Source organism: Bubalus bubalis, chromosome 21 (assembly GCF_019923935.1).
Source record: "Bubalus bubalis isolate 160015118507 breed Murrah chromosome 21, NDDB_SH_1, whole genome shotgun sequence".
Classification (NCBI taxonomy): Eukaryota; Metazoa; Chordata; class Mammalia; order Artiodactyla; family Bovidae; genus Bubalus; species Bubalus bubalis.
The window spans coordinates 47,641,540-47,659,830 of NC_059177.1; the positions used below are offsets into that span (position 1 = coordinate 47,641,540).

Sequence of the window (18,291 nt, forward strand, 5' to 3'; positions counted from 1 at the left end):
GAAAATGCCTTGCCTGTGGAGCCAGGGACTCTACTGTCCAGGAGCTTCTGTGCAGGCCTGAGCTCCCAGGACCACCGCTGATTTCTCCCTTGCTCCCTGGGCTCAGCTGGGGTAGTCCTTGTTGTGCTTAGCCACTCTGTCATGCCCAACTCTTTGCGATCTTTTTGGGCTGTAGCTCACTAGGCTACTCTGTCCATGGCGTTTTTCAGGCAAGAATACTGGAGTGGGTTGCCATTTCCTCCTCCAGGGAGTCTTCCCAACCCAGAGATTGAACCCTTGTCTCCTTGTTGCCTTTGCAGGCGGATTCTTTATCTGCTGAGCCATCAGGGAAGTCCTTGCTTATAACCAAATGTATAGAATCTTATTCTGACCTAGAACAAACTGATGCCAGGGAAAGAGGGCTGGGTACTCCTAGCCACTGGCGGGGTTTCCAGGAAATCCGTAGAGTCTTCGGGGAGATGAGACATTCGCAGGCATGTCCATTTGTCCACCTAACAATCTGGACAGTATGAACCAAGTCACCCACATTTAGCAAGCTGCTGCTCACAGGTACTCAGCCAGGTTTGGCTGGGCCAGGGGCTGTGTGCCTACCTTTGATACCAATTCCAGAGGGTGCCAGGAAGAGCAGGGGTAGAGAAGAGCCCTGGGCCAGGGCTTGTCTGCCTGCTGGCATCAACTAGAGGTGACTTAAAACACTAGAAGAAGCCAAAGTCAGGGTGAATACCAGGGAGGCTGGCACCAGGCACCATAGGAAGCCCACATGGGTAGAGGGAGGAGGGGAACAGACAAGCCCTCTCTTCTTGCCTGCGCAATGGGGTGGGGGAAGAAGATAGTTCTCAGCCAGAACTCTGGATCCTGATGTAACCATGGTGCCCCTTTTATTGAATATAAACCATAGAAGAAGAGTAAGGAAATCCATGGTAGTCTGCAAAGCCGAGCTTGGGGACACGGAGCTAGAGGGGTGGGTGCCACCTGGCGGTCATCCCTGGTATTGTGATGCTTGGAATGGCTCCCCAAGGTAGGGCTGAAAATGGGAGTGGGGCAGCGGTTGTCCCAGGACTGGGGCAGCAGCCAGTCAGGAAGGGTGAGGAGTGGGGAGTGAAGGTGATATGGCCTAACACCTGCAAGCCAGCGCTTTATGTGTACATATCTATGTGGCATTTGCAAGGGATTATCCCCATCTTTCAGAAGACAACTGAGACTCGAATGAGACAGCAGTTTCCCCAGCACAGTAAAGGGCAGAGCTGGGATTGGAAGCTACATCTCTCTGACTCCAGAAGCCCCAACATCTGTACCCTACTACCCCTCGGCCCCCTTGGAGAAGGGTCTTGGGTCCTCCTGCAGGACTATGACCATGGGGAATGCAGAGGGAGTAGCCTGAAGCTCAGATTCTGTCATCTGTCAGCAAAGCCACCTGTGGTCCTTGGGGCCTAAGGCCCATGCAGAGAAGTTTCCAGAAGCAAACGATGAGACTTTCCTGGTGGTCCAGTAGTTAAGACAGCCTGCCAATGCAAGGCACACAGGTTCAATCCCTGGCCTGAGAAGATCCCACATGCTTTGGACCCACTAAGCCCATGCACCACGACTACTGAAGCCTGTGTGCCTAGAGTCCATGTTCCGCAACAGGGAAAGACACCACAGCTAGAGAAAGCCCTCTCAGTCAAGAAGACCCACCACAGCCAAAAATAAATAAATAAATATATATTTTTTAAGCAGAAGGAGGAGAACAGAAATTCATCCAGAGGTCACTGACCACCCCCTAACACACACTCAGGCCAAGGGTGGTGGAAACCCAGAGCCCCCATTCTTTATCCAGGTCTCGCTGCAAAAAAAAAGAGCAACAGAGTTTCCAACACTGGCAAATGATTTTCCCCAGAAAACGTCTTTCTGCCTCAGTCCTCAAAATACCAAGGGTGAGTTTATTAGTACATAAGTCATACACAGCCCATTTTTATGTTGCTTTCAGATCTTAACATGCAGTTTTTTTCACATATTTTCACGGGGGTAGGAGGCAGCCAATCAGAGTTTTAACAAAAACGTCCTATCTGTATGCGGCACCTTAAATTCAAGACGTTTGCACCTCTGCTCCCCCATGCCCAAAAGACTGAGAAAACCACCACCCAGTTCAGAACTGGAGGAGTAGTTTTTTGTTGCTATTGTTTTATACCATTGCTCACTCTCTCTTTTTATAAATTTAACTTAATTTATTTATTTGGTTGCACCAGGTCTTAGTTGAGGCATGTGGGATCTAGTTCCCTGATCAGGGATTGAACTCTGGCCCCCTGCATTGGCAGCGTGGATTCTTAGCCTGGATGAGCAGGTCTATCCCCACAAGAGATATCTGGAGACAAGCCAGGGCCTCTACACCTGCATGAGCCCAGGTTCACTAGGCCAAGGATGAGGAGGGTTGAAGTTTAGACTCACCAGGAATTCCATTTTAGCTGATCCCGGGAACACAGACGTCAGCAACTAGCCTGTTTCTCCATCACCTCAGAGGTCCAAGTCACATCACTTTGTGGGAAGCAGGGGCCCATGTGGAGGAGGAGCCTGCACCCCCAGTGACAGGGTCAGGGAGGGGCTGACTCATGGGCCAAGACCCTGGGTTGCAGCAATGGTTCCCAGTAGTCACACAGCACTGAGGCTTCAAGATGCATCCTGGGACAAACAGGAAGGTTTTGGGCAATTACTCACCCCCAATCCCTCCCACCCCACCACCCCTGCCCGTGGGCCTGGACAGAATCCTCTCCCAGTAACTCCAGGCCTCACTGACTTTCCTTACTGTGGCTCAGATGCTCAGTCATGTCCAACTCTGTGTGACCCTGTGGACTGTAGCCCACCAGGCTCCTCTGTCCATGGGATCCTCCCGGCAAGAATACTGGAGTGGGGTATCCTCTGCCAGGGGATCTTCCCGACCCAGGGATTGAACCCAGGTCTCTTATTTCTCCCACACATGCCACCTTCTGTCTTCATCCTGCTCCAGACCTCCGTCATCTCTTCTTTCACAGAGTGCAGTCAGTGAGGACGCCTTCTGACCTCAGCCCCCGCCCCCAGCTCATTCTCTACATAGCAACTCAAGGAAAACTTTCCAGAACCTGACACAAGCACTTACTGGTCAAGCACACTGCCTCTGTCATGACTCCCACTGGGTGAAGACAGCCTCTGGCTGAGCCCCCGAATGACCTCCTCCTGCCCTGCTCCAGCCTCACCTCAAACCATCTCCCCCTGGCTCTCCAGCCCCAGCCCAGCTTCTGCCACTTCCTCTTGTGCCTCCCCCGCCGCGCACGCGCGCCCCCACCCCAGGCTCGTCAGTGCTGGAACACTTAGTGCTGGGGAAAACACGAGGCAGTTTGACAATAGGAAGAAAAGGGGGACCCAAGAGGAGGAAGAGAAAGCTTTGGGCCGGGGGCGGGAATCAGAAAAGAGTTCTAGGGGGAGATGGCACCTAAGCCAAGCCTTGGGGGGCAGACTGGGTTCTGACCAGAGCGTGAGTTGCGGGAGGGGCGGGGACGGGGGCGAGGGCATCTCAGGAGGATGGCGCAGCCTATTTGGGTGACAGCCCACACCTAGTGTGACTAGAGGGCACACGTTGCGGGGTGGGCATTCGGTAGGGGGTGTGGGTAGGGGAAGAATGCACCCTTGAATTCTAGCTTCACTAATTTATATCTCCACTCTGCCTAAGAAGACTTACAGTTTTACTTTCACAGGAAGAGGAATTTCTTTGTTTCCTTTTCCAACCAATATTTTATTGAATGATTTCCATGGCCCGGGTCCTGTGCAAAGAATCCAAAGCTGGACTGGCCCAAAATTGTGTCCTCCAGACCAGTGATTCCCCAAACTTGGCTAATGAACAGAATGGGAGATTGCCACACAAATCAAGTCCCAGGCCCAGAAAATCACCTCTCTGTGACTTTCCTTAGCAAAGACAAGATGGGCTGAAATTCTCATAAAAGGATCCACTAAACCAAGAGAAAGCAAAAAGGATAAGTGCATAGAGTAGTTGAAATACACTTTTTTTTTCTTTATGGCCATGTCATGTGGCTTGTGGCCTCTTAGCAGTGAAAGCATGGAGTCCTAACCACTGGACTGCCAGGGAATCATTCCCTTAGAGTATAACATTAATTAGACTTTTCCACAGATTCTGAACCTCCCAAACCAAAAAGGTCATCTTTCTGTTCACACCCCAATCCTAAAGAAAATCAACCCTGAATATGCATTGGAAGGACTGATGCTCAAGCTTCAATACTTTGGCCACCTGATGTGAAGAGCTGACTCATTTAAAAAGACCCTGATGCTGGGAAAGATTGAAGGCAGGAGAAGGGGACAACAGAGGATGAGGTGGTTGGATGGCATACCGACTCAATGGACATGAATTTGAACAAACTCCAGGAGGTGGTGAAAGACAGGGAAGCCTGGTATATTGTAGTCCACAGGGTTGCAGAGACACGACTGAAGTGACTGAACAACAGCTGAGAAATCTGCTGCTGCTGCTAAGTCACTTCAGTCGTGTCTGACTCTGTGTGACCCCATAGACGGCAGCCCACCAGGCTCCCCCTTCCCTGGGATTCTCCAGGCAAGAACACTGGAGTGGGTTGCCATTTCCTTCTCCAATGCATGAAAGTGAAAAGTGAAGGGAAGTCTCTCAGTCGTGTCCGACTCTTCGCGACCCCATGGACTGCAGCCTTCCAGGCTCCTCCATCCATGGGATTTTCCAGGCAAGAGTACTAGAGTGGGGTGCCATCGCAAGCAAGCCCAAACAACAGTCATAATTTCCAAGTCCACTCACCCTCTTACCCGCCACCTTTGGAGATAATCAAGATATTCTGGTGGTGAAAACTATGTTCCTCCATGTTGTTGCCTCACCATCCATTATCCGTGCATTCTCTCCCCATCGCTCTTCCTTTCCATGCCCCTCCAGTTTCAAACATACTAAAGTAACAGAAGGCTGGAGCATGAAGCAGGGGGAGAAATTTTATATTTTAAGCATTTAATATTTTAATCAGCAGTTGCCAGCAAATGACAGATAAGGTGCAGCTTTTCTTAAGTAAATACTTCTAAGTTCTCATGCTTTGGAGTGTTACCTAGGAAATAGCCTTTCTTAGATCTCTGGTTGGGAGAAATCCCTCCTGGCCTTTTCTGTATTTCTTCCTTTCATAAAGCAATTATATTTATTACCTTCTCTCATGGTGATTTAATCTAGATTGTGAAATCCTTAAAACCAGGGTAATTTTCTGGCTCATCTTTTTCTCCACATAGCCAGTAGCATGTTGTGTTGTGTACAGGGCAGATGTCACATGAATGGCTGTCCACCAAAGTGGGTAAGTGAGAAATGAGTAGCTGGGACTTCCCTTGCAGTCCAGTGGTTAATACAGGAGGTCCAACGTAGGAGGCGTGGGTTTGATCCGTAGTTGGGGAACTAAGGTCCCACATGCCATGGGATGTGGCTGAATTTTTTTTTTAATAAATAAATAGAAATGAATAGCAAAAGAGTACAAGTAACCTGAGAAAATTTCATTGAGGTGGTTGAGAAAGGTGCATGCAGATGCATTGCTAATTTCCTGTACTTCATTGTCTACAGAAACAGTTTTCCTGCCTTGGATCCACCCTTATAGCAACAGTGACATTTTTATAAAGCAGTGTTAAATCATGTGACCTCTGGAACTAAGATGGCCTCCATTTGCAGTTTAGAAAATAGTTCACCAAAACTTCATTACTATACCAGGTCATCCATACTATTGTGCTTGGGATTCACTGAGCTTCTTGGACCTTGTTTTCATCAAGTTTAGAAATTTTTCTGCCATTATTTCTTCCAATATTATTTCTGTACCATCATCTCCTTATATTTCAGAGATTCCTCTTAGATACACATTGGATTGCTTGAGATTGTACCACGACTTACTGGTGCTATTGATTCTACCACCACCACCCCCATCGCCCAGGTTTCATTTTGGATATTTTCTATTGCTATGTCTTCAGGTTTTTAACTGTGATGTCTAGTCTGCAGTGAATCCCAGCCAGCATATTTTAAAATCTCAGATATCACTGTGTCGTCGGGATCTTTTTAAATATCAAACATATATTCTGCTTATTTTTTTTTTGAACACAGGCTTTATTTTTTAAAGCAGTTTTAGGTTCACAGCAAACCTGAGTGGAAGGGAGAGTTCCTATATACCCTCTGCCCCCACAGGTGCATAGCCTCCTCCGCTATTGACATCCCCGATCAGAGTGGTACATCTGTCACAATTGATGAGCCTATATTGATGCATCATTATCACCCAAAGTCCATGTTTACATTAAAGTTCAATCTTGGTGTTATATATGCAATGAGTTTGAATAAATGTATAATGAAATATATCAATATATTATTAGTTTTTTACTCATTGCTTAAAAAATCTGCTGTCCTTTGCCTTTTCATCCTCTACTTCTTGAAATATGAAAGAGTTATGATAACTGTTTTAGTGTCCTCGTCTGCAAATTCTAATATTTGTGCTGGTCCTGGGTCCATTTCAATTGACTGATATTTTTCCTGTTTATTTTCACGCCTGGTCCAGACAATGGGGGTTTTACCTGATTGGGTGTTGGATGTTTTTTACATTCCCATAAATATTCATAGGCTTTGTTCTAGGAACCTTCTGGGTACTCCACACAATGACCCTGAGTCATGAGGATTTCCAGTCTGGCTTCTGGGGAACACATACTGTTCCTGACAACAAGTGAGTTCTGAGGATTGCTCCCTCTCACCCATTCAGATGACCCTTGCCTGCCTTGGAGTGTTTCTCACACGCATGTACTGCTGAGTACTCCAGGAGAATTTTCTACAAACCTCCAGCCTTTTCTATCTCATCTCCCAAGGACTACATTGTGAATTCTAGCCACCTTGGCTTCCCTGAACACCCAGTTTCATCTTCCCAGCTTGGGGACCCCACAGGGCACTCCCTGGGTTCCCCTCCTGGAGCCTCAGCCTGAGGACTGTCTTGAGGCAGTAGAGCTGGGCAACCATGGGACTCACATCCCGTGTTTCACGTCTCTCGGGGAACACTGCCCTTTGTAGCCTCATGTCCAGAATCTTGAGAACTGTTGTTTCATTGATCTTATCTTGTTTGTGTTTTTAGGTTTTGGTTTTTTTCTCCCTGCTCAGGCAGGACAGGAAGGTAAACACAGTCCCTTTTACTCTATCTTGGAAGGATAAAAGCAGGGTTCTACATCATTTATTTGTATGAAGTGTGGTCATTGTATAAGATAGAATATCACACAACCCTGAAAGGAATGCCTTAACCAGTCACAAGAGACTACATGTTGCATGATTCCATTTATGTGATGCATCCTGAAATAGGCAAATCTATACAGTCAGCAAGTAGATTAGTGGTTGCCAAGAGCTAGGGAAGTGGGAGGCTGATGGCTAAAGGGTATGGGGTTTCTTTTTTGGGTGCTGAAAGTGTTCTAAAATCGACTGTGGTAATGATTGTATAACACTGTGCGCATACTGAAAACAATTAAATTGTACACTTTGAGTGGAGGAATTGTATGGTATATGAATTATATCTCAAAGCTCTCACAAGAAGGAAGGAAATACACTTGAGCTGTTACAAGGGCTTAATAAAGGTCAATTTTAAAAGCATGCGTGGGTGGGGGGTTAGAGGGGAAATCTGGAGGCAGAAGGATCCTCTGTGCATGGACTCTATTTATAATGACGTTTAAAAATATGCAAAACAATCGCCTAGGCGATGTTCAGGGTCGCCTATGGTACAGTATGGTACTAGTCCACACACCAAAACCAGCTGCTGGTTCCCTCTGGAAGAATGCAGAGGAAATGAGGAAGTTACCAGGGGTGACGTGTTACCCTTTTCTTTAAGAGCTTTCTTAAGAAGAAGCCTTGTCAGATAAATCAGCCCCATTTCCACTGATTGGGCCCCTCCATCTCTGGGCAGGCCCAGCACCCCACTGGGAACACCAGCCCCACAGAGCCCGGTTTCCCATCGCTGAGGCAGAAAGTACACCAGCGTTTTAAAAACAACTCTTGAGCTTGTTTCTGGCTTCCCTTGGGAAAACTCAACTAGCCTCTTGCCTCTTCTGTGTCTTCCTAAACCTTCCCAAAGCCGCAGAAAAGCCTACCGAGCTGGTGCAGGTGGCCGTCAGCAGGACCTCGGGGGCCCAGTGGGGCCGCTGCTACTCTGCGTCCAGGGTCCTCAGCCCTCTTTCTGCAGCCCGTCAAGCCACCAAACCCTGGCCACGAGTTCTTGCATTAGCTCAGCTACTGCCTCCAGTGAGAAATGCCAGCATCATGATAAGCCCCGCCTGGGGACCTCACACCCGCCGCTTCCACACCAGGAGGGGCTTAAACCACTTCATCAAGCCCATTGTCTCACTCCAGCCAGTGCCCCTGCTTGAGCCCTCACTTTCTATTCAGCCTCACGCACGAATCAGCCCGGCTGGTCCCCCAGTGCAGAGAGACAGACCACTGTGGGCCAGGGCCGGGTGCAGGGCTGTGCTCAGGGGACCCCAGTCAGCCTCAGGCCGGGGCTCCCAGGGCCCTGCCTGGCACCCAGGCCTTTGCCCTGCTAGTTTCTCTGCCTTGGATGGCTTCCCCAAACCCAGCCTGTCGCCTACTCATTCTTTTTAACTTTTAAAAAACTGTGAATTGTCACCTCTGTAAAGAAAAGCACAAATCTACAGTGTAAAAAAGTCATGCTAAAGGGACACCTGGGTAACCAGCAGTCAGGTCAAGAAACAGAACGCCTACCTGTTCTCTTAAAAAAGAAAAACTCAAAAAAAAAAAAAAAAATTATGAAACATTTTGAGCGTGAAGCACAGAGAATAAAATAAGCATCTGCAGACCCTCCACTTAGCTCTGTGAACCTCTACTGGGATTTTTGTACATGCTTCAGATGTTTTTTAGTGAGGTAAAGCCTTACAGACAGAAAAGCCCAGCCCTTAGGTAGCCTCTGGAGTCTAGGCCTCCCCCACCTATTTCAGAGGAGCCAGCACCCTGGCCCCTGGGGGTCTGGGTCCTTCACAAAGAAGCTTGTTTTCCTGAGGTCATACAGCGCTGCACTTTTCCGTTTCATCACCCCACACGTATCCTTCCACATTTCCCCTTAACGTGGGCTTGGGGCTCTATCAGCATTGAAGTCAGAAGCTCTGTCCACTGTGAAGGAAGATGAGCCATACCCACTGCGTGAACTCACTTCCATTTCTCCATTTAGTCTTCTGTATGGACATTCAGTTGTTTCCAACTTTGCACTTTACAATGTGCCCAGAAAAAATCTTGCCTGTGTGGCCATCAATACTGCGACCAAGACTTTCTCTAGCTAGAAGATCTTCAGCAGCCCCCAAGGGTGTCAAGTTGCCTTCTGGAGGAATGAAGCCAATTTCCTTCCTACTCCTTGCTAACAGGGACCCACAGCTTTGCATCTCTGTAATACTTTGTATTAGCAGATTTTAAAAGTGTTGCTGGTCCAACAACTGGACCGACTCTTTCTTTGGACCTCAAGATTAAACGTCTCCTTTTCCAAGAGGTCGTCCCAGTTCCTGCTGCCCTCCCAGGAAGAGTCGGCACCTCCTCTGTACACCCACAGCCCCAGCGGGCACCCTGACCCCCACCTTCCCTAGTATCGTAATTGCTTACAGACCTGCCTCCCCCAGGAAACCACAAACCTGTTCCTCATTTGCACAGTTTCCCACCATCCTGCAGAATCCCTGACATACAGTCAGTGCTTACTAAATGCCCACAGAGTGAACTGATAAGTCCAGCCTTCATTTCGGAGTCCTGACCACAAATGTACTAAAGAAGCATCCGGTGCAGGATCTGACCTTAGTGGCTGTTCAAGAAACATCAACCGAACCTGTATATGTCTGCATCTCGGATGGTATTTGGGGGCCCCCAGGAGACTCTCCAGCTCTGCCTTGGAAACATGCTGGGGAAGGTCATGAGGGTCAAGGGAAAGGTTTTACTGTGGCCCTGAGATCAAACAAGAGGAGGCGGAGAAGGGTTGCCCTCCAGGCATCGGCCGCTCTTCCTGCAGCTGTGGCAACTTTCAATGGATTTTTGTGACAGTGGGAATTACTACCTTTCATGTCATTTGGTTTTAGTTTGTGCCAAGAACTGGGAGTATTTGACATTCTAATTTTCATAATTTAAAACCGCATGAATCCTACTTGCCACTCATGTCAATTTTAGACTCTCATTTTCCTACTGTAGAGCTGGCTGATGGCCCAAAGCCCAAGGCGAGGGAGGAGGGGACGGTCCCCGTTGGAACCCACTCGTGACTCAAAATCCAGGGCTCTTCACTCCACTCCCATCCAGGAAAATTGTGTCCCCTTTCTATAAGATTCCTGAATACTAGCCTGGGCCCAGCCATGCCTTGTACTTAGAACACTGTTGTGAGGTAGACATGCTTGGAAACATGGAAGATGTTCGTGGAGTTAAGAACAATATTCTTAGATTTCCTGAGCACTCACTGGGTGCTGGGCTGCATGAAGAGTTTTCCAAGCTTTGGCCTCCTAACAACCCTATAAAGCAGGTATGATTATGCACAACGACAGGGAGGAAACTGAGGCTCAGAGAGGCCAAGTAAGGATGGATGGATGCTTGGATGGATGGATGGAGCGGAGGATGGGGCAGGCAGGCATAGAACCAGATCGGACTCCAAGTCTGCATTTCACGGTTTCTCATCAGCGCCTCCACTTCCTGTCCCACGCTAGGCTGAGTCTGAGTATGGGTCCAATATAAACAGGGGCATTTGCTATCCAGCTATTACAAACTTAAGCCAGGGTTTAAAGGCAATCTTTTTTTTTTTTTCCTTTAAAAAAACCATACCTTGTTTCCAGAGTACTCAAGAACAATTAAGCTAACTAGACCCATCTTTAATGGAATGCAAGCATTTTGTGAAGTGAGTTATTTTTTAATTTGTCATTGATGCAAAATGCATCTAATTCGCTTCATTTTTTCTCAGCTCATGATTTAAACCCAGGAAATGGCTCAGAGAGGTTTTGCCAATACTATTGATGGCAAGTTTCTAATGGGCTGTGGCTGGCTACAGCTGTCTTGCTCTTGAGCCAGGTCCCAACCCTCAGCTGGGGCAGTGGGCCAATGCCACCTGCCAGCTGGAGGACATTGATTTCTGAGTTCCTGGGCTTTGGTCACCTGCTGCTGCTAATGCCACAAAGTAGGACTGGCAGCCACCCCTGTTTTTACCTACTCTTTAGTGTGTCCCCAGAGCAGGGCCAAGGGAACTCATATCAGTCATTCGCACCTTAGTAAGGAATAAATTGGGGGAAATGGGATTCTAATTGGGTGATGGATGCTAGGGAATGGGTTTGAGATTTGGGGCAGTCCAGAGACCCTCTTAATGCCAGGGGAGCTGTCTAGATGTGTAATCTTCACATCTCTGACTCTCTGCAAAATGGTCCTCAGGCACCTTGTTGCTGGAATATTTCCCCAGAGAGTAATGACAGGAGGTGGGTTGTAGCACTGAAAATGTGTCTAGCACAAAATGGTCCTCCCTGGGCCTGAGAGCTTGCCTCCCACCAGGGGGCGCTATAGCCACCCCAGCCGCTGCAGGCTCCCTCCCCTGTGCCTGTTCGATCCACCAATCTTTTGCCTATGGTGGGCACTCCCACAGGGTTACCAGGGTCCAGCAGTGGAGCCTGCCTCACACAGGGGCTGGATGATACTGGTTGGTGACTTTGCCTTCCAGGGTGTGGCCCGCTCACAGCAGCATCTCCCTGCTCCAACAGGATAACTGGGCAAAATGCAGATTCCTGAATCTCAACCAAGTGACTCTCAGTCCTGGTGCCCATTGGATTGCGGGGCGATTCAGCAATACTGATGTGGGGTCCCCTCCAGAGATCACCTAGAACTAAACCCAGGGCGGCCTGGGCATCATGTTCCAGCGCACAGTCAGGGCTGAGACCTGTTGGTTAGAATCTGGCATAAAGGACATATCTTATCAGGATGCATTGCATGCTGACTGTGAGAGCCACTGCCATGAAGGGACTGTGGTTTGCGCAGCCCATTCATTCATCCTTCACTTTTGGGTGCCCTCATAAGCTGGCACATGGAACCACAGAGTGGAATCACTCTGAAATTATGGTTCTCTAACTTGCTTGTCTCGATCCCTTTGCCCTGCACCACTTTTCACATCAGGGAAGTATTTAACCACCACCCCACCCCGCTAGCTGTTGAGGGTCCTGCTTGCTTCCGGTTTTCCCCAATTAATCCATGAAGTGGTGGGTATCTTGGTCTGTTTCCTAGGGCCTCTGGGTGAGTCTCCTTTGGGTAACTGCTTGGGAAGGGGACTGCTGACTCATGGGGTGGGTGCATTTTAGGTTTTAACTGAAACTGCCAAGGTGTCCTCCTGCAGTCTGGTCAGAAGACCCAGGGGTTCCAATGTGCAACTGACAGGCTGCTGTCCTAAGCAACTTTCATCCCCTTGAGGGGATGGGGTCACTGAGGCTGCTATTTACTAAGCATCTACTGAGTCTAGAGCCCATGGGATGCACTTGCAGAAATCATCCTAGTCCATAAGCAGCATCATAGTTACAGGCATAACTTGGCAATACTACAAGTTTGGTTCCAGGACACCAAAATAAAGCATGAGTCACACAGAGTTTTTGGCTTCCCAGTGCATATAAAAGTTGTGTTTAGATTATACTGTAGTCTATTAAGTATGTGATAGCATTTGGTCTGAAAAAAGTGTACAGGGACTTCCTTGGTGGTCCAGTGGTTAAGACTCCACACTTCCACTACAGGGGCATGGGTTCGATCCCTTGTTGTGGAAGTAAGATCCCGCATACTGTACTTCAAGGCCAAAAAGTAAAATAATAACAAAATAATTTAAAAATTAAAAAGTGTACATACCTCACTTATATAGTACTTTATTGCTAAAAAATGCTAGCCGTCATCTGAGCCTTCAGCAACTCATAATCTTTTTGCTGGTGGAGGGTCTTGCCTCCACGTTGATGGTCGCTGATGGCAGCTTGAAGACTGAGGAAACTGTGGTGATTTTTTTTTTAGCTGATCCCTTTTATTTAGAAACCCTGCATCTCTTTGCTTTGATCAAGTCACATAGCTTTTCTTCAACTTATTAAAAAAAAATTCTACCTAAAAGAGTTGTATTTTTTAAATAACAAATACACTGCCAGCTTGTAGAGCTGGGGAACTGGGTGCTGTGTATCAACTTCCATTATCATTTCTCCCCAAATGCTGCTGCTGCTGCCACTGGCGTCCATATGCTTCCTCTTGCCGAAGCTGTCAGTTCCTCACTTTCAGCATTTATGTATTACCCACTCCATTGCTTCTTGGCCTTTGTTAGCATTTGATGATATCATACTTGCCATTAGCCCTTCAAGGTAATGGCTCAGACTGACTCCTTTCACGGTAATTATGGCTTCGTGAGTCAAAAAGTTTTTCTGAGCCTTGAGGATGTGGTTTGTATGTAAGTCTCCCATCTATTGAAACCATATTTATAAGTGAAATATTTGTAGATTTAAATTCCATTGTTTTCTCTACAGGATCCACTACAGAATATTCTTGCACAGATGTTTTGGTTCTTGCTGCACCAATAAGAGATTTCACAATGGAAGGCAGTCCCCACTCTGTGCTGAGAAGTCTACGGCTGTGCAGCTTTCCAGAGGGATCTGTGTGTCTGTCCAGTACATCAACTCCAACCAGCCTCAGGTTCAAAGGGTTTGAACTGCAGCTGTTGTAAGTTTCCCATGGGCGGTCAAAGTCGTGCCCCCAAGTCCAGATCTTCACGGTACCGGCGGCCAGCACAGTGTCAGGGCGGCGCTAGAGGCAATTTCTTACAATAAGACAGCAATGAAGTTTGCTGTATTAAATGACTCTTCCGTTCATGAGCAATTTTTCTGTAGTACACAGTGCTGTTTGATAGCATTTTACTCACAGTAGAACTTCTTGCAAACTTGGAGTCGGTTCTCTCAAGCCCTGCCACTGCTTTATCAACTACGTTCACGTAATAGCATTCTAAATCCTTTCAACAATCTTCACAGCATCCTTCTGTTCCAAGAAACCACTTTCTTTGCTTGTCCATAAGAAGTAATTCCTTGTTCGTTAAAAGTTTTGACATGAGATTGCAGCAATTCAGTTATGTGTTCAGGCTCTACTTCTAGGGCTTCTGTGGTTTCCACATCTGCCATGACTTCCTCCAGTGGAATCCTGAACCACTCAAAGTCATCCATGAGAGTTGGAATCAAATTCTTCCAAACTCCTGTTAATGTTGATGTTCTGACTTCTTCCCATGGATCACATGGCACCTAGAATGGTAAATCTTTTCCAGCAGGTTTTCAATTTTCAGATCCATCAGAGGAATCACTATCTGTGGCAGCTATAGCCTTTATGAAAGGTATTTCTTTTTCCCTTTTAAATTTTATTTTGGTTGTGCTGGGTCCTTGTTGCTTGGCTGCAGTGCGCAGGGGCTGCTCCTTAACTGAGGTGCACAGGCTTCCCACTGCAGTCACTTCTCTTGTTGTGGAGCACCGGCTCCAGGTACACGGGCTTCAGTAGTCGGAGCACACGGACTCAGTAATCGTGGCACATGGGCTTAGTTGCTCCATGGCTTATGGAATCTTCCTGGACTAGGGATTGAACCTGTGTCCCCTGAATTGGCAGGTGGATTCTTATCCTCTGTACCACCAGAGAAGTCCCTGAAAGGTAATTTTTAATAAGATAAGACTTGAAAGTCAAAATTACTCTTTGGTTCATAGGTGGGATGTTGTTTCAGTGGGAACGAAAACAACATCAATCTCATACACATCTATCAAAAGTCTTGAGTGACTAGGTACATTGTCAATAAGCAGTAATATTTTGAAAGCAATCTTTTTTTCTGAGCAGTAGGTTTCAACAATATGCTTAAAGTGTTCAGTAAACCATGTTGTAAACAGATGTGCTATCATCCAAGCTTTATTGTTCCATTTACAAAGCACAGGCAGAGTAGATTCAGCATCATTCTTAAGGGCCCTAGGATTTTTGTAAATGTAAATGAGCACTGGCTTTGGCTTAAGCTCACCAGCTGCAATAGCCCCTAACAAGAGTCAGCTTGTCCTTTGAAGCTTTGAGGCCAGGCAATGACTTTTCTCTAGCTATGAATGTTCTAGATGGCATTTTCTTCCAAGATAAGGCTGTTTTATCTACAATGAAAATCAGTTGTTTAATCACTTTCAGTAATTATCTTGGTTAGCTCTTCTGGATAACTTGCTGCAGCTTCTACAGCAGCACTTGCTATTTCTCGCACTTCTTTGGAGAAAGGTCTTTTCTGAAACCTCGTAAACCATCCTCCGCTAGTTTCAAACTTTTCTTCTGCAGCTCGCTCACCTCTTTCAGCCTTCAGAGATCTGAAGAGAGGACCTTACTCTGGGTTTCCCTGGCGGCTCAGACGGTAAAGAATCTGCCTGCAATGCAGGAGACCCAAGAATTCCATGGGTAGAGGAGCCAGGCAGGCTACAGTCTATGGAGTCCCAAAGAATCGGATGTGAGTGAGCTGCTGACTGTGAAAGTCACTGTCATGTCCGACTCTTTGCGACCCCATGGACCATACAATCCATGGAATTCTCCTGGCCAGAATACTGGCGTGGGTAGCCTTTCCCTTCTCCAGGGGATCTTCCCAACCCAGGGATCAAACCCAGGTCTCCCACATTGCAAGAGGATTCTTTACCAGCTGAGCCACAAGAGAAGCAACTAACACTTCCACTTTTTTTCAGGGCCTTTCTCTAGATTAGGCTTTGGCGTAAAGGAATGCTATGGCTAGTTTGATGTTCTTTCCAGACCACTAACACTTTCTCCACATCAGCAGTAAGGCTGTTTCACTTTATCATTCATACAGTCATGGGATTAACACTTTTAATTTCCTTCAAGAACTCCTTTACATTCCCAACTTGGCTAACTGGCCAAAAAGGCCTAACTTTCAGCCTGTCTCAGCTTTCCACACGCCTTCCTCACTGAGCTTAATCACTTCTAGCTTTGGATTTAAAGGAATGTGCGACTCTTTCCTTTCACTTGAACATTTAGAAGCCACTGAAGGGTTGTTAATCGGACTAACTTCAAAACTGTTGTGTCTCGGGACTTTCCTGGTGGTCCAGTAGTTAAGAATCTGCCTTCTGATGCAGAGGACGTGGGTTTGATCCCTGGTCACAGAACTAAGATCCCACGTGCCTTGGAGCAACTAAGCCTGCACGCTACAGCTACTGAGCCCGTGCAATGCAAAAAACTATCCTGAGTGTTGCAACTAAGACCCAACGCAGCCAAAAATAAATAATACATATTTTTTAAAAGAACACATATTTAAAAAACAAAAAAACAAAAAAACACAATACTGTTGTGTCTCAGAGAATAGGGAGGCCAAGGAAAGGAAGAGAGATGGGGGAACAGCCAGTCAGTGAAGCAGTCAGAACACACGTAGCATTTATGGGTTAAGTTCTTATATGGGTGCAGTCTGTGGTACTGCAAAGCACTTACGATAGTAACACCAGAGATCACTGATCACCATGACAGATATAATAATTATCTAAAAATGTGAAACATCCAGAAAATCACCAAAATGTGACACAGAAACACAAAGTGAGCAACTGCCATTGGAGAAACAGCACTGATCAACTTGCTCCATGCACGGTTGCCACAGGCCTTACATTTGTAAAGAGCATGCTGTCTGCAGAGCGCACGAAAGTGAAGTGCAACAGAACACGGTCTGCCTCTATCCCGTTTACAACAAAGGAAACTGGAGCTCCAGGAGGCTGTCACATACTGAGGTCACACAACTAACAACTAGGGACGTGCAGGGTTTGAAACCAGGGGCATGTGACAGCAGAGCCCTGCTCCTGCCCCTGCCCCCAGGACTCCCGCATCTGTGTTAGTCCGCTTGGCAGGAGGGTGAGGCCTGGTACACATTTGAGGTGGGACCGGGGCTTGCTGCTCTGCCGGCAAAACTACTTGGCAAGTGGAGGGCTGTCTGCCTGTTCCCAGACCCCCGATCCCAGTGAAAGTGTGACTCTGGGCCCAGCCACTACAGGCACTTCCTGGGCCACCAGGCAGGCCTACCCAACTCCGGGATCAGGTCTGGAGCTGCACGGCTTTCCAGGCAGTTTTTTAGCATCTCTGGTAGCTTGTTCTTCTGTCTCTTAGGCTTTACCCAGCACCACCGGGTACTCGGCATCAGTCTCCAAGGGGTCCCTCAGAGCCAGGAGCTCCACGAGGCAGCAGAGAGTAATGGTGCCATTTTACAGATGAGGAACTGAGGCCCACCGAAGAAACTCATGGCAGTTACAGTTTGTGGGTGGCGGACTAAACACACACTCCCATTCTTCCTGCCACCCTCCACTGCCTCTGGCTAAAAACTACTTATTCACCCAGCCCACGCTGGAGGAAATGAGGTCTGGGTGCACGGCCCCACCTTGGAGCTGCAGAAAGATGGCAAGAGGCTCTGAATTCACACACCAACTGTATTTCTGTTCTAAACCCACTCTGGACCAACCCAAGGCTTTCTGGGGCCTGGGCAGCAGAGGTGGGGAACAGGGGTCCCCAGGCTCCTTCTCTGGGCTCTCATGGCCCCAGCGTGCCCCAGCACAGCCCATGTCACCCGGTGTCTCCCCGACCTGACTGTGAGCCCAAGGGGACAAAGCCCCACTTCTGGACGCAGAGCAGGGATTCAAGTGTTTCCTGAGAAGATGGCAGGAGAGAGGGGAGAGGGGAAGAGGACACTTGGTCTCTCCAGGGAAGGTTCGACACCCTCCAGCCCCCTCCCCTGGCCAGCACCAGCCCCCCTCCACATCCGACTCCTCTCCAGCTGTGGAAACTTGCACCTCAGCTCAGAAAAATGAACTTGCTGGAAGCCACCTGCTTGGCTGCCAGGGCCAGCCAATCAGGCTCTGGGGGCACCTCACCTACCATCAGGGACGAGGGCTGGGGGGACTGGATCTGAAGGGCTGGAGGGCGGACCTTCCCCAGGGCCTGTGCCCCAAGAGAGACAGACAGGAAGAAACAGGAAGCCGAGAGCAGACCACTGAGGTGGTGGGGACAGAGACCTGCAGGCTCGGGGGGCAGTGGCCACCCCCAGTTTCCTGGCTGCACCAGGGCACACTGGGGCAAGGCTTCGACCCCGACCCAGCCACTCAGCATTTTCTCCCTTTTTCCTCCTACCTTGCTCCCCTCCCTGTCCCCAGGGCTCCTGGGGAATAGATTCTAGAACTCAGACATAGACTCCTCTGTGGCAAGGGCAGGGACAAACTTGAGGAGTTACACTGAATGACTCAGGCCCATTGTACAGATGAGGAAACAGAGATTTC

At 48.0% G+C, this 18,291-nt stretch overlaps 1 long non-coding RNA gene and 1 pseudogene across 1 annotated transcript; both read right to left on the reverse strand.

Annotated features, from left to right (window-relative positions):
• Positions 1 to 1,686: 1,686 nt before the first annotated feature.
• Positions 1,687 to 3,253, reverse strand: LOC112581206. Its single transcript, XR_003105698.3, has 3 exons — positions 3,110 to 3,253; positions 2,425 to 2,655; positions 1,687 to 1,822 (listed from the first exon to the last, which is right to left on the reverse strand). It is a non-coding gene; the product is annotated as an uncharacterized LOC112581206 (long non-coding RNA).
• A 1,443-nt stretch (positions 3,254 to 4,696) lies between these two features.
• Positions 4,697 to 18,124, reverse strand: LOC102411675 (annotated as a pseudogene).
• Between the last annotated feature and the right edge of the window lie 167 nt (positions 18,125 to 18,291).